Genomic DNA, 19,550 nt, shown 5'->3' on the forward strand with positions numbered 1-19,550 from the left:
GCTAGAGTTATAATTTACTAAATCTAGCACTCCCAGTGATGTGAGAGGTTCCACTTTCACTTCTTCCCTTTGATTCCTGGACCCATGTGACCTGTCCTTGGGTGAAACAACACCATGTATTGGTTATTGATTCAGAGAATATACCATTTTCTCTACACCAGTATTTGTGCCTCATGTCTTCCAGCTGGCTCTAAAACGGAATATGTAATAGATTATTGCTTTGCTCTATAAGACCAGCTGCTCCAGGGTTATGGTATGACCAATGAATCCTGTGGGAAATGCCCTGTCCTACAGCATCCTTGGCCAGAGGCAGTGTTGTATGGACTAATGTGGGTGAATTAAGCTTTCAGTAAGTCCACAGACAGTATTGTTAAGAGAAGCATAGCAAGGGAGCCAAACCTACATCCAGAACAAATGTCCATTCCAGGGAGAAAAATTGCTACAAATCCATGATGAAAGAGGTTAACTATGAACAGCCAACAGGAGGTTAGCTGTTCCACCCTCATCCCTCGGGATTAGAGCTAAATGGAGGGCTCACTATGCTGGCGTTTCAAGCATTTGATAGTGGTGGTAGTCAGTTCTGCTGTGGTGAGGGGAACTTCATGTGGTTGAGTCCATGCATAATAACCTCCATCTTTGTCACCATGGCTACTTTTTTCTTGAACTCATTGAGGAACAATAGTGAGAGTAGGGAGACAGGAAAACTGACATGTGCAGTACTGGTCTTTTGCCAGCTGATTATTGAGAGGGTGTCTTCTGTAGTGGGAGCCCTTTGGTGGACATTTACATGGGGCACAAGTATCCTGATATCATAAACGCATTCTGTGAGGTCCATACATATCCATACGTGTATCTCTACCCTAAACCTCCTTGTCATTATCCTTCAATCTTGTTCCTTTCAATTTCCTCATCATCTAACCCAACCTTTCAGCTCTGTCTTTGAATTGCACTGTGATTGTCTTTCCTTGTAGGCAAAGTATACAATTTGAGTTAACACTTAAAGTCTATTTATTGGGAAGATTTATCTTCTCACTTGTTTCTCATGGCTGACAGTGAGGAGAGCTCCAATGTTATATCTGTTTATGTATGACAGTGTATTATGCATAAACATCAGTAAATCAGCCTTGGACATTTTCTGTCCTGTCCATAGAGAAATCCCCATGACACTGTATATGTGGGTCTAAGGAGATGTGGCATCACAGCAAGACTAGTAGGAGAGTTTGAGCCACTTGCTTGTGAAACTTTCTTATGCCTTCAGCAGTTGCTTAAGTCTGATCTTGTATATGCCTCTTCAACTTGATTATGGAGAGCTGCTATGCACATCTAAATTTTCAAATAGGTCAATCAAGTCGCATCTGATTCAGATGGGCAGCTCAGGTCTCATACATAATCAGTTGATTTCCTATGTCTAGACACTCAATCTCTAACAGTACCAAATAACAACCACTAGGTGAGGTTTCTCAAGGAAAATAGATATTTGCCAAAGAGATATGACTTTACCCTCAAGTCTGGGGTCTGTACTATGATAATCTTATTCAGGAGTTCCATAGGATCAATATGGCATCCTGATTTGCCACAGTCACTCACTCTATAGTCCCAAGGGCTAAGTGACAAGAGAGGTTTATTCTTTAAACTGAACTGGCAAAAGAATGTTCTTTTGTTTGGGACCTTCCTTAAATATAAAGCCTATGGTTTATCAATAAGGAGGAAGGAAGAATACCAGTTAATTTGCCTGTGTAATACTGAAAGTCTACCAAATATTTGTGCCTCTTTCTTCCTAGAACTGGATGCAAGAAGGTACAGCAAACTGACTTTCACAATTTGAAGGGGATATCTCACTATACTCCAGATCTCTAGACCCCCAGAAACATCAGTGAGTTAGTAGATCTCTGAACTTTTATGGAATTTTTCTCTTATCCTTAGTCACATGTAAGCCTTACCAAGGCATCTTGTATTTTCGCTAATTTATGCTCAGCAGATTCATTGACTGGTTGCCATCAATTACATGGCCATGGTCGATGTCCTATGAAATGGTGAAATGATCAAGGTCCCTGAATATTAGGTTATGACACAGTACAGTCAGGGAGCCAATGTAGGAATTCTGCCACTTGCTGAGTAAGGTCTTCTCTAATTCTACATATAGGAACTTGGAAAATAAATACAGGATGAACGCTTGGACCTAGAATGAACACACTGAGATAGATTTCATCCAATATTCCATTTATCACCCAACCCTCTTAAGCTTTCCTTCTGATGGTTCGATTGTAGTGGTATTATGTGTCCCTAGGCTATAGCTCAGAGACAATTCCAATAATCCCGAAAACGTCTAACTATTTTAGTTTCTCCATTGTACATTTACCCTAGTGAATTACTACAGATCACTCTGGTGAATACTAAAAGGAAGCCTTGAGATGCAGTTTCAAAGAACTTGGCTTCAAGGGTTCCCAGCCTCCATTTGATGCAAGGGGCTTTGGGTCTATGAACCAACTCAGTTCTGGGAAGTAAGAGACTGTGAGACTGTGGTCCCTCAAGCCACACTTCTATTTGCCAGGCTTAGGATTTTCAATTATAATACATAGATGGAGTAAAACCTTAGTGTACTGCCCATATATTAAAGCTGAAGCTAAAGGTCCTTGCAGATCAAACCATTCTGATTACTGATCTGGCCCCGCATAATTATGCCCACCTTGCCTCTTGGTTTATGCCTCTCCAATATCCTTTCAATTCTAAAAAGAGCATATCATGGAGCACATTTCTACTTTCATCCCCAGATTACAAAGTATAGTTGCCATCTTGCTCTCTAGTGATGTGTGCTTTCGTACTAATATGTTTTGTAATGCCTTGGTACTAGGACTATCCCTGGAACATAAGTAGGAGTGATACGCTATGGGGCTGAGTGAGCAGATCACCCTCACAAATCCATTCTAATATTTCTATCTCTAAGTATCTGTGTATCTTCATCCACATTATACTAATTTCTAACAGCTTGATTTCCTTTAGTGTAGGCCAACACTGAGTCCAGGTACTAGCCAACCAACTGAACAAACGGTCATAACCAATCCCACCTACCAGAACTAGCACAATTACCAGAGTCTCTGGTAGATGAACCCACATTAATGTTTGACCCAAAGGAGCTATATTCCTTTCTTCTTCCTTCATTTAGCACTTAAGAATCCATTTGCACACATATTCCATTAGTTTCTGTTGACATAAGTTAGAAAAAAGAATTCTACAATTCTATTGGTGTGTAAGCCCATTCTCAGGTAGGTATAACTTGGTCAGACTCTCCTTCTGATATTTAGACACTTCTGCCACACAGCCTAAGAGAAGCATGAAGCTTCTTAATGCTTTTTCTTTTCCTTTTGTTTTTGTTTGTTTTTGGATTTTTTTATATGTGTGTGTGTGTGTGTGTGTGTGTGTGTGTGTTTTTTTGGTAAACAGCATAAATAGGCTTTATTTTTATTTATTTTTTAACTTAACATACAGCAACACTGATATTTTGTTTGTTCTTTATTTTATAATTTTAACAAATGTATGGAACTGTGTAACAAACACACTGATCAGGATACAGAACAAATTTCCCTCTCAGCACTGCTTTAGATGCATATCACAAATTTCCTGAAGAAAAAGTTTTCCAGGCGGGGCTCAGTGGCTCACGCCTTTAATCCCAGCACTTTGGGAAGCCAAGGCGGGCGGATCACTTGAGGTCAAGAGTTCGAGACCAACCTGGCCAACATGGTGAAACCCCATTTCTACTAAAAATACAAAAATTAGCCAGGTGTGGTGGCATGCGCCTGTAGTCCTAGCTACTTGGGAGGCTGAGCCATAAGAATCGCTTGAACCTGGGAGATGGAGATTGCAGTGAGCCAAGATTTCACCACTGCACTCCAGCCTGGGTGACAGAGCGAGACTCTGTCTCAAAAACAAAAAAAAAAGAAAAGTGGTTTTCCCCATCCATACTGCCAATAAATGAAGCTTTGTTCAGGGCCATGTTAACACGGCAAGTATCTAAATAATATTGATTAGGATAGTGTATACTATGAGGATATCAAATTTTAATGTGGTTTTAAAGTTTTAAGGCAGTTTTAAAGCTTAGTTCTTATATAGGAATCTTGGCATATTAGTAGGGCATATATATCCCAGGGGATCTAAGGGAAAGTTGCAATAAGGAGGAATTTTACCTATTATTTTAAACTAGGTAACTCAAAAGCTCTTCCAATGTTGGACCCAAATCCTTGTGCTATAGGATTCTTTTGGATGTAATTATTCTGCTGGAAGCTGGATGAGAAAAAAATCCTGGGCTACTTTGTTTATGATCATTGTTGCTCATTTACAGTTACTGCTAGAGTCAGAAAGAAAGATTGGATAACAAGGGTCTTGGATTAGCTTTTGCCAACCTACCACATTCCAGGGGTTCACAGTACCTACGTTAAGATCCTTTTTGAGTCAGGGAAATGCAATCATTTGATTTTGGGGACTTACTGTGATTCTAATCATTGAGCTGTAGTCTTTTCTAAAGAACAAGATAAGCCAGATGATCAAGGTTCTTTTCATTTTGCAAAAGGTAGATATGAATGTCTTTGTGGGAGGGTGGTTGGATTCCTGTCCTCTGGTAGTATTGGATGTTCTTAGCAGGAAGCAGAAGCTGGAGCCATCTTGGGACAGAAATGAACAAACTCACTGGAATCCTGTTTGAGGAAATGTGGCAGGACAGGGACTAATATCTGTGTGAGGTGAGTTTCTGAGTACCAGCTTTGAGAGACCTGCATAATGGATATAATATTCAAGCCACAAAATCTGGAGGCCAAAATATAACTCTTTATATTTTTCAATGACAGTATAATCTCTATCTCAAAATACCATTTCATCTGAATGAGGGAAAGCTTGACCTAGTTAAATCTAAGCGATTCCAGTAATAAAGCATCTTCCTCATTAATTCTTGGCTTTCTTGGACTTCTCCTGAGGAGGACAGGTGCAGGGCTTCCACAGAGTGATCACGGTTCAACAGCTCTGATTCATCCCTTGCGTTCTTGGGATCTTTATCCAATCTGAATGGATGTGGGAAGTGCTTATTTTCTTATAGTATGTAAGTCCTCTGTCATGAATCTTTCATGGGGCTTTGCATTCTGAAAAAATAAATGAACGTAAAACCAACCAAGCAACCAATCCATGCCCTTGGCTGAAATCTACCTCTCCAAATGATTAAATCTACTTTTGTTTACTGCTATTTCCCTAGTGCCTAGAATAGTGTCTGGCACATAGTAGGCACTCAATAAATATTTGTTGACTATCTGAATGAATGAGTGAACAGAGGAATGAATCAAAGTGTAGGTTTTCACTTGCTCTTTTTAGACCTAGTGATCCCAGCAGAAAAGTAATCAAATGAGCAGCCACACACCGTGGAGATAGATAAGGAAGTACCTTGGGCAATGGAAAGTAGACTCATTAAAAGAGTGGGTAAAATGAGATTCAGACAGGTGTCACTTAGTGTTGAATCCAGGGAAGACAGACACACATAAACTACATTTGGAAATATTAATTTTCATGTTGAAAAAAAAGCTTTAACTCTAAGCAAGTTGCTCGATCTCTTTGGGTCATTTGCCTCTTTCATAAATTGAGATGACCAAAAATTAATGAATGAAATTTAGCTGAATATAATTTTCAACATCTTTATGGAAGTATAATTCACAAATCATAAAATTTAACCATTTTAAGTGTATAATTAAAGTTTTCCTCCCTCTTAAATAGCTTGAATCCATTTCTTATTAAATATGTAGTTGGCAGTGAATATTTTAGAGCAACAACAGCATCTTCTATAGTTATCTTTTTTGTTCATGGTCTTGTTCAGGTATTAACAACAGTGTTATGCTGGCCTTATAAAATGAACTAGGAATGTCTTTTATATTTTTCTGTTAGCTATATAAATATCCCAGAAATTACATATTTCCAATGAATTTGGTGGAAATAGACTACAACCACATCTGAATCTGGTACCTTTCTTGGAAATAATAGACAAATTTTTCCACTTATTCTTAACTAGAAATTGCTTTTTTCTTCAACCAGTTTTAACCATCTATTAAAAATTATTCTAGAAAATGTAGTTCATATAAGTTTTCATGTTTTAAAATTGGATTTGTACATCATAGTTTATTATACTTCTGAAGTCTTAATCATAACAGTGTTTTTATTCCTTTTCCCATTCTGAAAAGAATCCTTTTCTTCATTAGATTTTCCTGAAAGCCACTGTACTGACTTTTTAAACAACTAGCTTTTTCTATTTATCTACTTTTTATAAATTATTATTTTTTAAAAAAATTATGTTTATGCATTCCCCTAACTTCCTAAGTTTTAGTTTGTCTCTCTTTTTACTTATTTGAAATAAAAATCACATTTTATACTTCTTTGCTTTTATTATTAAAGATTATAAAGCTATAAATTTTCATCTAAACATAGTTTTGGTTGCATGAAGTCTGGAAATGTATTGGAAAATGACGATAAGATGGTTTCTGAGTGCTATTGAAACTTCCAAGTGTTGGGCTGGGTGCAGTGGCTCAAACTTGTAAGCTCAGCACTTTGGGAGGCTGATGCAAGAGAACTGCTTGAGGTCAGGAGTTTGAGACAGCCTGGGCAATAGTAGTGAGACTCCATCTCTACAAAAAATTTAAAAAAATAAAAATGAGCCAGGGATGGTGGCATTTGCCTGTAGTCCTAGCTACTTGGGAGGCTGAAGTGGGAGGATCATTTGAGCCAGGAGTTAGAGGCCACAGTGAGCTACAATCATGCCACTCCATTCCAGCCTAAGCAACAGAGTAAGACTATGTTTTTAGAAAGAAAAAAAGGAAAGGAAAGGAAAAGAAAGAAATTTCCAAGTGGCTCAATTAAAAAATTTAATTTTGAATTAATAATTTAGAGTTTTTATGAGTTGTGGTCAAATAATATTTTCCTTTTGAGGATTTGTGAAGTATCTTAAGTCTGCTATACTGTGAATTTTCAGAAATGTTCAGTAATAAGTTTAAATATATATTTATTTTGGATAAAAGCTGAATGGTTTGCTAATAACTTTTTAAACAATTTTGATTAATAAACGATTTTATGTCATTTTTCTTTTGAGAGGGAGTCTCACTCTGTCACCCAGGCTGGAGTGCAATGGCGTGATCTCGGCCCACTGAAACCTCTGCCTCCCAGGTTCAAGCGATTCTCCTGCCTCAGCTTCCCGAGTAGCTGGGATTACAGACGCACGCCACCATGCCCAGCTAATTTTTGTATTTTTAGTAGAGATGGGGTTTCGCCCTGTTGGCCAGGCCAGTCTTGAACTCCTGACCTCAGGTGATCCATCCACTTTGGCCTCCCCAAGTGCTAGGATTCAGGTGTGAGCCACTGTGTCCGGCCGTCATTTTAATTTTTAAGTATGTTCATACTCAAATGTTTTTTCCCCTAGGAAAACTGTTTTTGAGTAAAATATTTTGAATAATTTTAAATCTACCCAACTCTATACCTTTTTTCTACCTTGTTTAAATTAGAAAGTGATGCTAAACAGACAACCAGAAAAAATATATATAAGGAATAAGAGGAAAAGCCTACAGAAAAGATGCTTAATAAATTTCAAAGTGGTGCAGTCATAGAAAACTGTATACCTATTGGGAAAGGTATTTGCTAGTGTCTGGATGGCTGCAAATAAAATCATAAGGTCTTTCAGAGTATATTTTACCATGGAAGTGAGTGGAATGTAAGAACAAGCAGAGAGTTACATTAACTATAAATAAATTTCAGCCTGAATATAGATATTGCCAGAATTAAAGGAAGATGGCATGACAACTCGTAGCAAAGTTTTCATTTAATTTCTGAAAATGCCAAAGTGGTTCACAGGAACAGAGATACAATTATAACTGGTCATCTACCTCATGGTCACCTCAGGAGAGCAGGCAAAAACTACCTGCTATGTAGTGGGCAAACCTACTGAACCCCAAACTCAGAGTTCCTTCCGCCGTGCTGTAAAGCTTCTTTAGCATATGCTTGTGAAGAAAATGGCTACTTTAAATAAGAAGCACTACTGAGAAATGTTCTTTACTCTGCATGTATCTTCAAAAATATTTGAAATTACCCACAATGAGAGACACAGGTGTGTCCAGAGCTCTTCAGTCAAGGGTAAAGAAGATGGACCAAATAATGAAGGGTATGGGTTAGATAGCTTGCACAAGGTTATCCAAATGAGGGACAACCCTGGATCTGAACACAAATCCTGGCTCTGAGTTTCCTGGGAGTAAAAGCAAAAAAGGATAATATGATGAGGTTCAGATGTCCATAATCAAATAAGAAGAAATATATTTCTTTGGCATGAAAATCAAAGTGTCTCTTGCTTTGAAATTATAGGACAATTTACTAATTGGGGCTTTAAGTAAAATAACATTAGATAGTGTAACAGACATCTTCAATAGCAATTTTTACACAATAATTATTTTCAAAATTACAAATAATTTGTAAACCAATTATTTGTTTATAAATTTGTTAACTACAAGAGAAGAAAAACAAAATCAGTCTTCTTTATAATATAGCACTTTTCTTTTAAAAAATAATTTAAGCATTATTAAGGGAATGTCATCACTAGAATATGGACTTCACTAATTTTCCTTTGTTTTAACTAAAAAAAACTTTTTCTGCAATGTTGTATAATTTTTAGTTTGCCATACTTTGTTGAAATTGGATCACCGCATCATCTATTGGTGGCTCCGTTGGATATAGCCAGCTGAGTCGTCTTTGTCTATGGAAAAGTGAGCTACCTAGAAATTATGCATCTAAATGTTTAATGTTGCCCTGCAAAGCTGTGACATCGCTGAGTCTCTTTCTCTTGATTATCCAGGATCAGATTCCCTAGACAGAAGGTATGGTTAGCACTTGATCCTAATCAAAGAACCAAAAATACTTGGATATAGTTCATTTTAATCTTAGTTGAAAAGATTGTGGATAGATACTTAGGAAAAAGTGAAATCAGCATAATATCGTCTCTTCAAGTGCAGTCCAGCTTTCAGAATGGTAACTTGGATTTCGGCCTCCTTGTAATTCTCCTTGATGAAAACAGAAGGATTTCACAGCACAGAAAGCAGAGGTTTATGAGTCTGGGTATGGACAGACACACAAGAGAACTCTGTTCATCGTCTTCAAAGTGATGCAGCGATGGCAAGACTGCTGCTGTGGCCACATGTAATATAGCCTGTAGCTCTTTAAAGAGGATTAGCTTTAGCGCGCTGGGAGCATTCAACGCTGGATTTCATGTAGAGCAGAATATGCTAATGAAATGTAAATGTCTACGGCAAACATTGCGTAATATAGAAAACCTTCAAAACTGAGCTTTGTCTCTTGCACGGTGGGAAACCAAACTTTATCATATCAGAAAAAAGTAAAAAAGAAATAACTTTATACTTTTCTGTCCTATGTATCTGCTTCTAAAAAAAAGTGAAGTTAAATGCACACACATACATATTTATACTTAAATTTCAATGTTAGTAGAAAAACTAATTTCAGTCATTCAAAAATATCTTACTAGATCTATGCCCTGGGGTGGATGTAAAATAATTTATCTTTGAAGAAAAAAAATACACATAATATGGATTTTCTTAAACAAACACTATTATTAAGATTACAAAGGGCTTACAGAATAGATTCCCCCCAACCCTTTTCACCTTAAAATTTCTTATTTGTGATTTCCACTTTGTGCCTGCGCAATGTCCTTCTGCTCAATGTTGGGAAATGCTACATCTTCATAATTTTCCACATAGTGCTTTTACTACTTCATAGGAAGTCGGTATGAGATTTGATCAGTTTCTTAAAACTGCACATGCACTTAGTTAAGATATCAAAGTTGTTTTCATTTTAGTATTAGAATTTCAGAACACATTTGGTATTAGGAAAGTTAATTCACTATAAAATGTGTGATTTGCAATCCATGTAACGATGTGTGGCATCTTTGAATTCACGCACGTGGTTCCCAAAGATTGAAAGCCTAAAGATTTTATCTCAATTGCTGGGAAATAAAGATCCCAGCAAACACATGGAACTGGGTGCTTAGTTACTAGCATTTCACTACTCTCAACCAAGTAGCTTAGGTTCTCTTGGTTTTTGTTGGTCGGTGGTGTGTGTGTCTGTGTGCGTGTGTGTTTTATATCTCAGTTTTGAAGGGTTTGTCTCTGTAGACATAGAGGGATGGTAATACATATTCATGAAAGCGTGTTCTTTCCAGTCCCTGTGAACGCTGACAAAGCCTTAGCTGTTTCACACAGCAAGCTGACTGGGATTGTGTGTGGGGGCTGCACGGCCAGATTAGTGCAAACAGCAAGCCCACTCTGCTGCTTGTTAGGCCTTGCCTTCCTGACAATTTCCCCAATTGTCGCTTGTGACAAGGCTGTCATTAGGTGATGGCTTCTTTTGGCCATTTTCAGATAAAGATAATTTCCTTAACTTCCATTTTATTTGACAACAAGCAGTTTGGGAGAGAAAGGAAGTGCTTCACTAGTACATAGATTAGGGTTTTGTCACTTCAAAGGCATCTTTGATCTAAAAATATGTGCTGTACCAAATTCATTATGTCTTTTTTTAAAGAGCTTTTAAATTTATTGATCTTCTCCTCAATTATTCTCCTTTTACGTCCAATAATGATGTGTGAGATGGTAGTGTTGGTCAAAGCCTAAGGAGGAGTGTGGGGTGAATGCAGCCAACTGGTCACTTCTGAGGTCATTACAAGAACGAAACAACAGGTGCTTTTGTTTAGTGTTGATTCTTTTCTGAATCCCTGTGGGGACAAAGGCTTCTCTTCTATTTATTGCTCAACATAATGATATTGGTGCCAAGAGAATAAGACAAAATTATGTTTGTTATTACAGCGTAATGAAGTCACAGCTTGTACAAAAATTATGCCTATAGTTGCTTTCACCCTCACCTTTGAGGCCACAGGTTTCTCCAGCCAGCATGGGAGTTCTGTGGAGAAAGAGCAAGAGACTTCTTTATTGACCAACAATTTGACTTCCTCTAGAAGCAAGCTTACATTGTGCTGAAACTCAGCTTGCCAAAGTTCTTAGAATTGGATCATTTAAAAAATCATACAGAGAAGAAGAGAATAAGAATTCCTATGTGAAAATGTACTTTAAAAACAGCACTATGAGCATTTATGGCTTAGACAGTAGGCCACTTGTTTAGAAGGTCCATTTGTCCTCCTTTTGTTGTTGTTACTGTTGTACACAATGGTTGTGTGGAATTACTATGTTTTAAACAACACCTAGGACAAAGGGGTGTACAGTTTATATCCAAACTATCATGATAAGCCATTGTCTCCTAAAACTTCACATATAATAACCAATTTAGGACAGAACAAGCTACTCATTTCCACTCCTGCAATTAGGAAAAGGAGGTGAAAATAAACACCTTAATTTCATTGTTTTGGTCTAAATGTTATGTTACTGGCCTCTTTATAGTCTACTTTATAATTTAGAATGATCTAGATGCTTTTGATATTTACTAAGTTCATTTTAGCAAAGAATTTCAAAATCTTATACATTGAAGAAAATATGTAATTTTAAAGCATGACCTCAGGCTCCTAAAAGCAATGACAATTGCTTCTTTTGAAAAATCACTTTTTTGAATTTTCAGAAGCTAGTATAACACAATGCCTTTCATTTTGCCAAACTAGTTTAGAGGTCTGGGACTCTAACCGCGGGCCTTCAATCCACAGTAAACTGTAGATAAAAACAGCCCTCACAGCAATATCAGAGCATTTTCTGTATGTCATATTCTTTTATCCTTACTAAGAGGTAAATACAATTGTTAGCTCAATTTTACAGATGAGAAAGTGAGACACAAAAGTGTTAAGTAACTTGCCCATTCTCTCACATTGCAGTAAATGTTAGAGCTAGAATTCAGACTTGGGTACTTTAGATCCAAAGCCTCTGCTCTTATTACTGGGGCCCAGAATACATGGGACCTGGAATACCTACATACGCCTTTCCTGATTCCTCCTGTTACAGAATAAGTAAATGTTAGTTCTCTTCTCCACTTCCATCCTTTCAGCTCCCCGGTCCTGGTCTCCTGCCCTACACACTCCAAGCAAGTGGGCCAAGAGATTGCAGCAAAGGAGAGGTGCCAGAGAGGAATCTTATCTTCTGTCCTGGTTTCTCCGGCTTTCCTCCTGCCTGCAAATTGAACACAGGGGGACTGACATCCTGAGACCTGGTAAATTCAGACAGTGGGGTTCATGGTTCATCGTATCCTTTGAAGGATTCCTCCACCCCTTCATTCAAGATATCTGATGTGATTTCTCTTGACTTTATTTTATTTTAACTAGAAAACCCTGATTTTGATTATTTTTTAATTTTTGGTGAAATCAGTACATGCAATTTTGAAGAAAGAAAGAAGTAGACTTTGAAAGAGAATGTTTTGGAGACAGATCTCTGTGTCATCTTAGAGTTCACCTGCTTTGTGACTCATGAATGCACTACAGAAACTGGCAGACAGCAACACCCTCAGCCTGCCTCGGAAGAGACAAAAGTAAATACCCGTCTCAAAGAGATTGCACTGAAATATGATATCAGCTGCAAGAGAGGGCCATCTCCTCCGGTCAAATGAGAAAAATCATATTATCCTCACTGTGGTATACAAATAGCTTGTAAGCCACATTCTCCATTTGAATGATAACAATAAAGTGCTAACCTCGCTGCTGCAGGCCAGCCTGATCCCATCTCCAAACACAAACACTTCTGCCTGGGTTTTGGCTGGGGGCTGTGCTGTGGCCTCCCAACCCCCACTGCTTTCCCCCTTCTCCCCCCACCCCCGTTAATTGGCTGAGACCACCAGAATTTGGAGGACACAGATGTCACTGATAGTTTTCCTAGGGAGCACATTCATGCCCATCTGTTGCAGCCTAGAAGGCTGTTCATATATCCACAAGGCCTTCATTTAATTCTTGTCAGAAAGTAATGTAAATCCAGTTTACCTCAGAGGTCGCAGGCGAGATTTATGCCAATGAGCCCCCTGCAATTTACACACACTGTAGTTGTATAGGATGAAAAGAAAGCCTTTCATGTTGGTGCATATTAACAAGAAAGCCTGCCTTCCGAGAGAGGCTTTTTGATTGAGGTTTCTCCTGATTTTAATACAGCCGATGCCAGTTGGTATACCCAGCTTTAGAAAAGAGGGAAAAAAATCTAATCTTTAAACTGAAGTTTCTTCTTTTATAAGATGTAAAAGAGAAAGAGTGAAATCCTAGCAAGTGGCACTGCCATGTCTTTAATTATCTGTTACTAGACAAAACTCCCTCGCACTTGGAGAAGACAGAGTGTGACAGGAGAGCACGTTCCAGCCTGAATTGCTGCGAGTGGAAGTCTAGGGAGAGCTCAGTTGTAAGCAATTATCTTTCCAATGTGAAAATAGTGGGACTGACCAGTTGAATTAGACTTCTGACTTTTTGGCTGTCTCTTTCTAGGATAGTTAGAGAAAAGTATGGCGTTTGATTAACTTGATTTGGACCAGGCTAGGTAGAAATTGATTCATCAGTAAATTGGAAGATGACATATGTGATATATACATAGAAAATAATTCATAGAATTATCTTATTGGCAGTCTAAGAGCATTAAAAAGGACTTGGGTTACATCTTGCAATGTATTGATACATTTTGAAATATTCAAGACTGCGTCAGCAGGCTGGAAGGCAAAGGGTTTTAAAAGCACTCATGGGGTCAAAGTCTTCTGGAAATTCTGAATACACACCTTATTTAGTATGTGACCTTGGGAAAGTTACTTAACCTCCATGACCCTCAACTTTTTCATCTCTAAAGTGGGGATCATAAAGCCAATATCATAAGGTTTTGTGTCTGAGGTGCACAGCATAGCACCTAAAGTACAGAAAGTATTTAACCAATAGCAATTTTCCCTCTCCATCTTGTCTTTTGGTGGTACCTGTGACAGCAAATTACGGATTTAAAATGTTAGTTAATTTAGTTCAAAACCTCTAAGCATTCAACCCACCAGACTCCTTTTTCATATTTAAAAAATGTTTAAAGATCAATGAAATCAGAGATTTTCTTTCCCACAGTTTGGAATTTTTGTTGTCAGTTGTTTAATTTTTTAATTCTGTAGAAAGTAGAATAATAGAAGTGTGTTGGTTTCCGTAAAAGCAGGCATGGCCGCCATGCTCATTCACAGTTGTCGCCTCTGATTTCCCAAGACGGTGTTAATAGGGGGCGTGCTTCTCGTGTTTTTCTAGACAGTGCTCATTTACCCATACTAATGGCTTTGAAATACATGGTATGATTATTTTTGCACCACATTTAATTTTGTGTTTGTATTTTGATTAAGATAACATTAAAGTTCGGCTGTGATTTCTAATACATGCTAACAGGACAATGAGGTACAGTAACCTAGAAGTATTACATGATATGGATGTAGGTGGAATGGGGCCCTGTTTAAAAATACATGTGTTGTTGGCAACACATTAAGCAGGTACTCCAAATATGCATAATCTGGACTTAATTACAGAATTGGAAAAAGCAGTAGCTTCATTTTGCAGAGTAGTGGTCATATTAGGGAGGCTAAAGCCCAATTTTGTTGGTCATCTTAACCAGGGAAGAGGAGATTTCAAATAATTTCAGAACAGGCTCTTGCTGCCTCTCAAAATTCATCAAGACCATTCCTTTTTGTTGGGGTCCTCAAAACAGAATTCTTAAATTTTTTTATTATTAAAAATTTCAAATATGTTGTTACAAAAGTAGAGGAGGCAATGTAAAAACTTCATGTACTCTTATGTAGCTTCAACATTTAGCAGTCCATAGCCAATCTTGACTAATTTACATTTTTAATTTTGCCCCACCTCCATGCCTCAAATTCTTTTGAAACAAATCTCAGACTTCATATAATTTCATTTCTAAATATTTCAGAATGTATCCCTAAACAATATGAATTCTTGGAGTTTCACTCTTGTTGACCAGGCTGGAGTGCAATGGTGCAATCTCGGCTCACTGCAACCTTTGTCTCCCAGGTTCAAGCAATTTTCCTGTCTCAGCCTCCTGAGTACCTGGGATTACAGGCATGCTCCGCCATGCCCGGCTAATTTTGTATTTTTAATGGAGATGGGGTTTCTCCATGTTGGTCAGGCTGGTCTCGAACTCCAGACCTCAGGTGATCCACCCATCTGGGCTTCCCAAAGTGCTGGGATTACAGGTGTGAGCCACCACGCCCAGCCAATATGAACTCTTTTTAAATATAACCACACTACTTTTATCTCACCTTAAAAATTAACACTAATTCCTTAATATCAGTTATTATATCATATATTATCAGTCAGAAATCATGGGACTTTGATTTTTAAAAAAGGAAGTTGATTATTTGAGTCTCATATTACAAATTAGTTGTTTTTGCTTCCAAAACACAACAGTTTCATGAGGACTCTTAACGACTTTCATCATGGATTTACATGGTTGACACGTTTTGCGATATGTGGTAGTAACTTTTAGAATGAGAATGTGTCACCTTCTTGAAAAATAAAAATCACACCATCATTACGCTCCTACTCCATCTTCATTGATTCATTTGGATAAGTGTTTTCCAAACTTATTGGTCAATGAAATTTTATGTGGATGGCCATCATATAAAACAGATGGAAATGAAATTGCTCTGGGGCCATGCTGCCAACCAGTCATTTGGCCTACTCTTTCCTCACGTGGGGCATTGCAGGTTTTGATATGTGAAATGCTTTCTTAAGTGTATGCTATTTTCCCATTATGATTTCAGGGTAGGACAAATTGCTGTGTGAAATAGTGTTAAGAATAGAAGATTGCACATATAGCCGACATCGAAAAACAAACAACAGTACAATATTTACTTTTCAAGCTTCCTACCAGCAAAAATAATCTTTCACTTAAAGTAATTAAAATGTTTATTGTAATGGGAAAAGTCCACTGTGCTTATAAATAACGATCCCACTTCTCAGTTGACTACACTGGGGCCTCCTGGGAGGAGATGTATTTGCTTCCTGTCAGGGCTAATCTATAAATGCAATCACCACTTAGACCTCATCAGTTCTTTTCTTCCCCTTCATTGGTCCCTCTGGACTTATATTGTAGCTCGAATAAGGTCAAATTAGGATACTTTTTCCCCAGAAAAGTACAGCAGTGGCTATTTCAGTGTTTTAAAATTTGAGAATCAAGCCTAAGAGTCATGTCTTTAAATAAACTACAATATACATTTCTGTCACAGAATCAACATTCTGTTAAAATAATGATTTCTGCTTGTCAGTATGATGATCAGTTTCTTCTCTGCAAAAAGCAGGACACAGAGTGGTCTCAGGTAAAACCACAGTGGCCTTAAAAGCTTGTGTCTAACTTCTGGCACATAATCCTAGTGAGTTGCTATTTGAACTCTGACAAATCACTGAACTTTTGACTTAATCTTCAAACGGGAGCCATATTCCTTGCTACCTTCCTCACTGTAATCTTATACAAGTGATATCATCAACCTGGTTCCATTTTCTTTGTCAAGATCTAATAATAAATACCTTTTCTTCTAAATACTATAATAGTAGGAAGGATGGAATGAATTCTCCAACTTTCCTAAATTTAAGTAAACTCATCCTGTGGGTCAGAATGTTGCTTTGGAATTTTTTACAAGTTGAATTATAAAATTATGTTTACTTCTCGAATGAAGTTGTTTCTGTGGGTTGAAAATATCTCTTCTGTTTATCTGGTAACCTTCCAAATACCAAATATGTATACAACAGATACTCAGTAAATGCTTAAATACCATTGAGAAGTTTACAGATACAGTGCATCTTATTCGATGCATTAAACTGCTAAGTTAGCTATGAAAGCCAAGCATTAAGGAAAGAGCAGGAAACAAACAATTATTTTTTGCCAGTAATAGATTGTGTAGAAGCTAATGTGTTTCACTTGCCTATTTCGATTTACTCATTTTTTAAAAATTTCCTGTATCACACTGTTAGCTCTACACTGGCAAATATTCCTTCATTAGCTAAAAGCAAAGAATGGAATTAACACTAAGTCTCAGATCGCCATCCTCCTTATTAGAGAAAGGAGAAAATGAGAGTTCTTCCGCTTGAAGAGCTACCAAAGAAAGTAAGTAGAGTGGTTCAAAAACAATAATCATCCCCTAAGCCAGGTGATTGGCACTCTGAGCACATTTGCTTTGCAACTGAGCCGCGTTTCACTCAGTCACATAACTCTTATAGAAAGTATAGAATCCTGAAAATCTAAAACTGTGCTCGTTTTCCAAATCAGCCTGGTGAAATCTCGTTCTTGATTCTCAAATTCAGAATTTCAATTTTAAGTTTAAGGGCCTTAAAACTGCAAGCTATAGAGTGAATAGAAGAAGGCCTGGTTTTCTAATCAAGTCTGTTGGTCTCTGAAGGCTAGCTGTGTCAAGGTCTCTGTGCTTTGCACACACCATGAGGTGCTTAGGCGCCGTGTCAAGAGGTAAGTCAATAAAAAATGAAATGTGCTATCTTTTCTTTGCAGACACGTTTTGGGTTTGTTCTCCTTAAGATCAGGCAGGACTAGTAGACTTCTGCTGTCGACTGCTAGTCCTACAGAGTCCCTTGCTGCTGGGCTGTACTTAGTTGTCACTCTGTGAATAGCTTGGCGTGTGGGTGTTTGCTGCCTTTGCGCCCACAAAGTGTGCGGACATCCAGGCGGTTCTCCATTACTGTCTCCTGGCTACTTGAGGACATGCGAGTCCTATTTGTTCCCAAGCCAGTAGGAGGCTCCCTGCCAAGACCCATCGGCTGCTGGTGACATGCACACGCTGTGTGAATCACACAGCCACATGGTGGACTTTCATTATGTCAGCCCAGGAGTGTGGTCTGCCAATCCCCAGGCCAGAGGCCCACCCCCAGGCGCCTTTGACATTTTAAGTATAAAATAAATAAAGAGCTTTGTGTGTGTCTCTGAGCGAAGGAGAAGATGAGGGGCTGTGGGTGTTTCTGTCTGATCTGTAATCCGATGGAGGCTCTTCTTTCCTCTCAGCCACTTCAGGGTGCACTTCTCTGATGCCTCAGACAGAGGCAGGCTGAGTGCTGAGAGGCAAACAGCTGATTAAACCAAGTTGGCTGGATGTGGTTTTTGTTTTTGTTTTTGTCTTGTTTTAAGCAAATGAAATTTACATCTTTTTCCCTGAAAAAGTCTAATTAGTGGTCATAACATTTCAATTATTGAACAGAATTTCTATTAATTAATTGAATATGGATCCAGATAATTATCTAGGGGATAATCCCAATGGCAACAACCGCAATTACTTTTGCATCAACCTAATATTACATGGCTTTATATTGGAAAAATATCAGGAACCTGAAGACTTTGCATAGTCAAGCAATTTTCTTTCTCAAAAACCTAAACGGTAATGAAGCCAAGAAGGAAACCAAATCCAGAGTAAACTAGGAGAAATTGGATGACCTCTTAAAAAATAAAATTTTAGGCCGGGCGCGGTGGCTCAAGCCTGTAATCCCAGCACTTTGGGAGTCCGAGACGGGCGGATCACGAGGTCAGGAGATCGAGACCATCCTGGCCAACACGGTGAAACCCCATCTCTACTAAAAAATACAAAAAAAACTAGCCGGGCGAGGTGGCAGGCGCCTGTAGTCCCAGCTACTCAGGAGGCTGAGGCGGGAGAATGGCGTGAACCCGGGAGGCGGAGCTTGGAGTGAGCTGAGATCTGGCCACTGCACTCCAGCCTGGGCCACAGAGCAAGACTCCGTCTCAAAAAAATAAATAAATAAATAAAATAAAATTTTATTGCTTGAAAACTTTATTGATAGCAATAACTGACACCTATGAAGCACTTACTACGTGCTAGGCAATTTTTTTGTGTTTTACATATGTTAATTCAGTTGATGCTTATAAAACTGTGAGATTGATCCTATTATTACCACCCGCCCCCCCCCACTTTATTTTTTCTGAGACAGAATCTTGTTCTGTCACCCAGGCTAGAGTGCAGTGGCGTGATCTCGGCTCACTGCAACTTCCGTCTCCCAGGTTCAAGCAATTCTCCTGTCTCGGCCTCCCGAGTAGCTGGGACTACAGGCGTGTACCACCACGCCTGGCTAATAGTTTGTATTTTTAGTAGAGACAGGATTTCACCGTGTTAACCAGGATGGTCTCGAACTCCTGACCTCCTGATCCACCTGCCTCGGCCTCCCAAAGCGCTGGGATTACAGGCATGAGCCACTGCGTCCGGCCTGTTATTACTCCTTTTTATAGATGAGAAAACTGAGACATGATTTGCCTAAAGCTACTCAGCCAGTAAGTAGCAGAAATTTAAACCTAGGAAGCCTCACTGCAAAGTGTGTGTGATTAACTTGGCTGTTTATTGATAATCAAAACAGTGAAACCACAATTCTTCATTTCAACATCTTCATTTTTCTGCTCTTGTTATTTCAGGGCCCCCGCATCTCATGTCTCCAAGACAGACTGCTCCTTTGTGGGCTATCTCTAACTTCAAAAGCTACATAGTTCTATGCAAAATAAATTAACTTTCCTGGCTGTGAAAATTATAAATACAGATTT

At 38.4% G+C, this 19,550-nt stretch overlaps 1 protein-coding gene across 14 annotated transcripts in view; it reads left to right on the forward strand.

Annotated features, from left to right (window-relative positions):
- The window catches only part of ALPK1 (alpha kinase 1), a 146,003-nt gene that overhangs the window by 32,989 nt on the left and 93,464 nt on the right, over positions 1-19,550 (forward strand). For 9 of the 14 annotated variants that reach the window (XR_004052750.1, XR_004052749.1, XM_030915250.1 and 6 more), the window contains exon 3: positions 12,055-12,216. The exons of the other annotated variants lie outside the window; for them this stretch is intronic. The gene's annotated coding sequence lies outside the window, so the exon portion shown is untranslated. The remainder of the gene's footprint in view (positions 1-12,054; positions 12,217-19,550) is intronic. 14 annotated transcript variants of the gene reach the window in all.

The sequence above is a fragment of the Rhinopithecus roxellana genome, chromosome 2, assembly GCF_007565055.1.
Source record: "Rhinopithecus roxellana isolate Shanxi Qingling chromosome 2, ASM756505v1, whole genome shotgun sequence".
NCBI lineage: Eukaryota > Metazoa > Chordata > Mammalia > Primates > Cercopithecidae > Rhinopithecus > Rhinopithecus roxellana.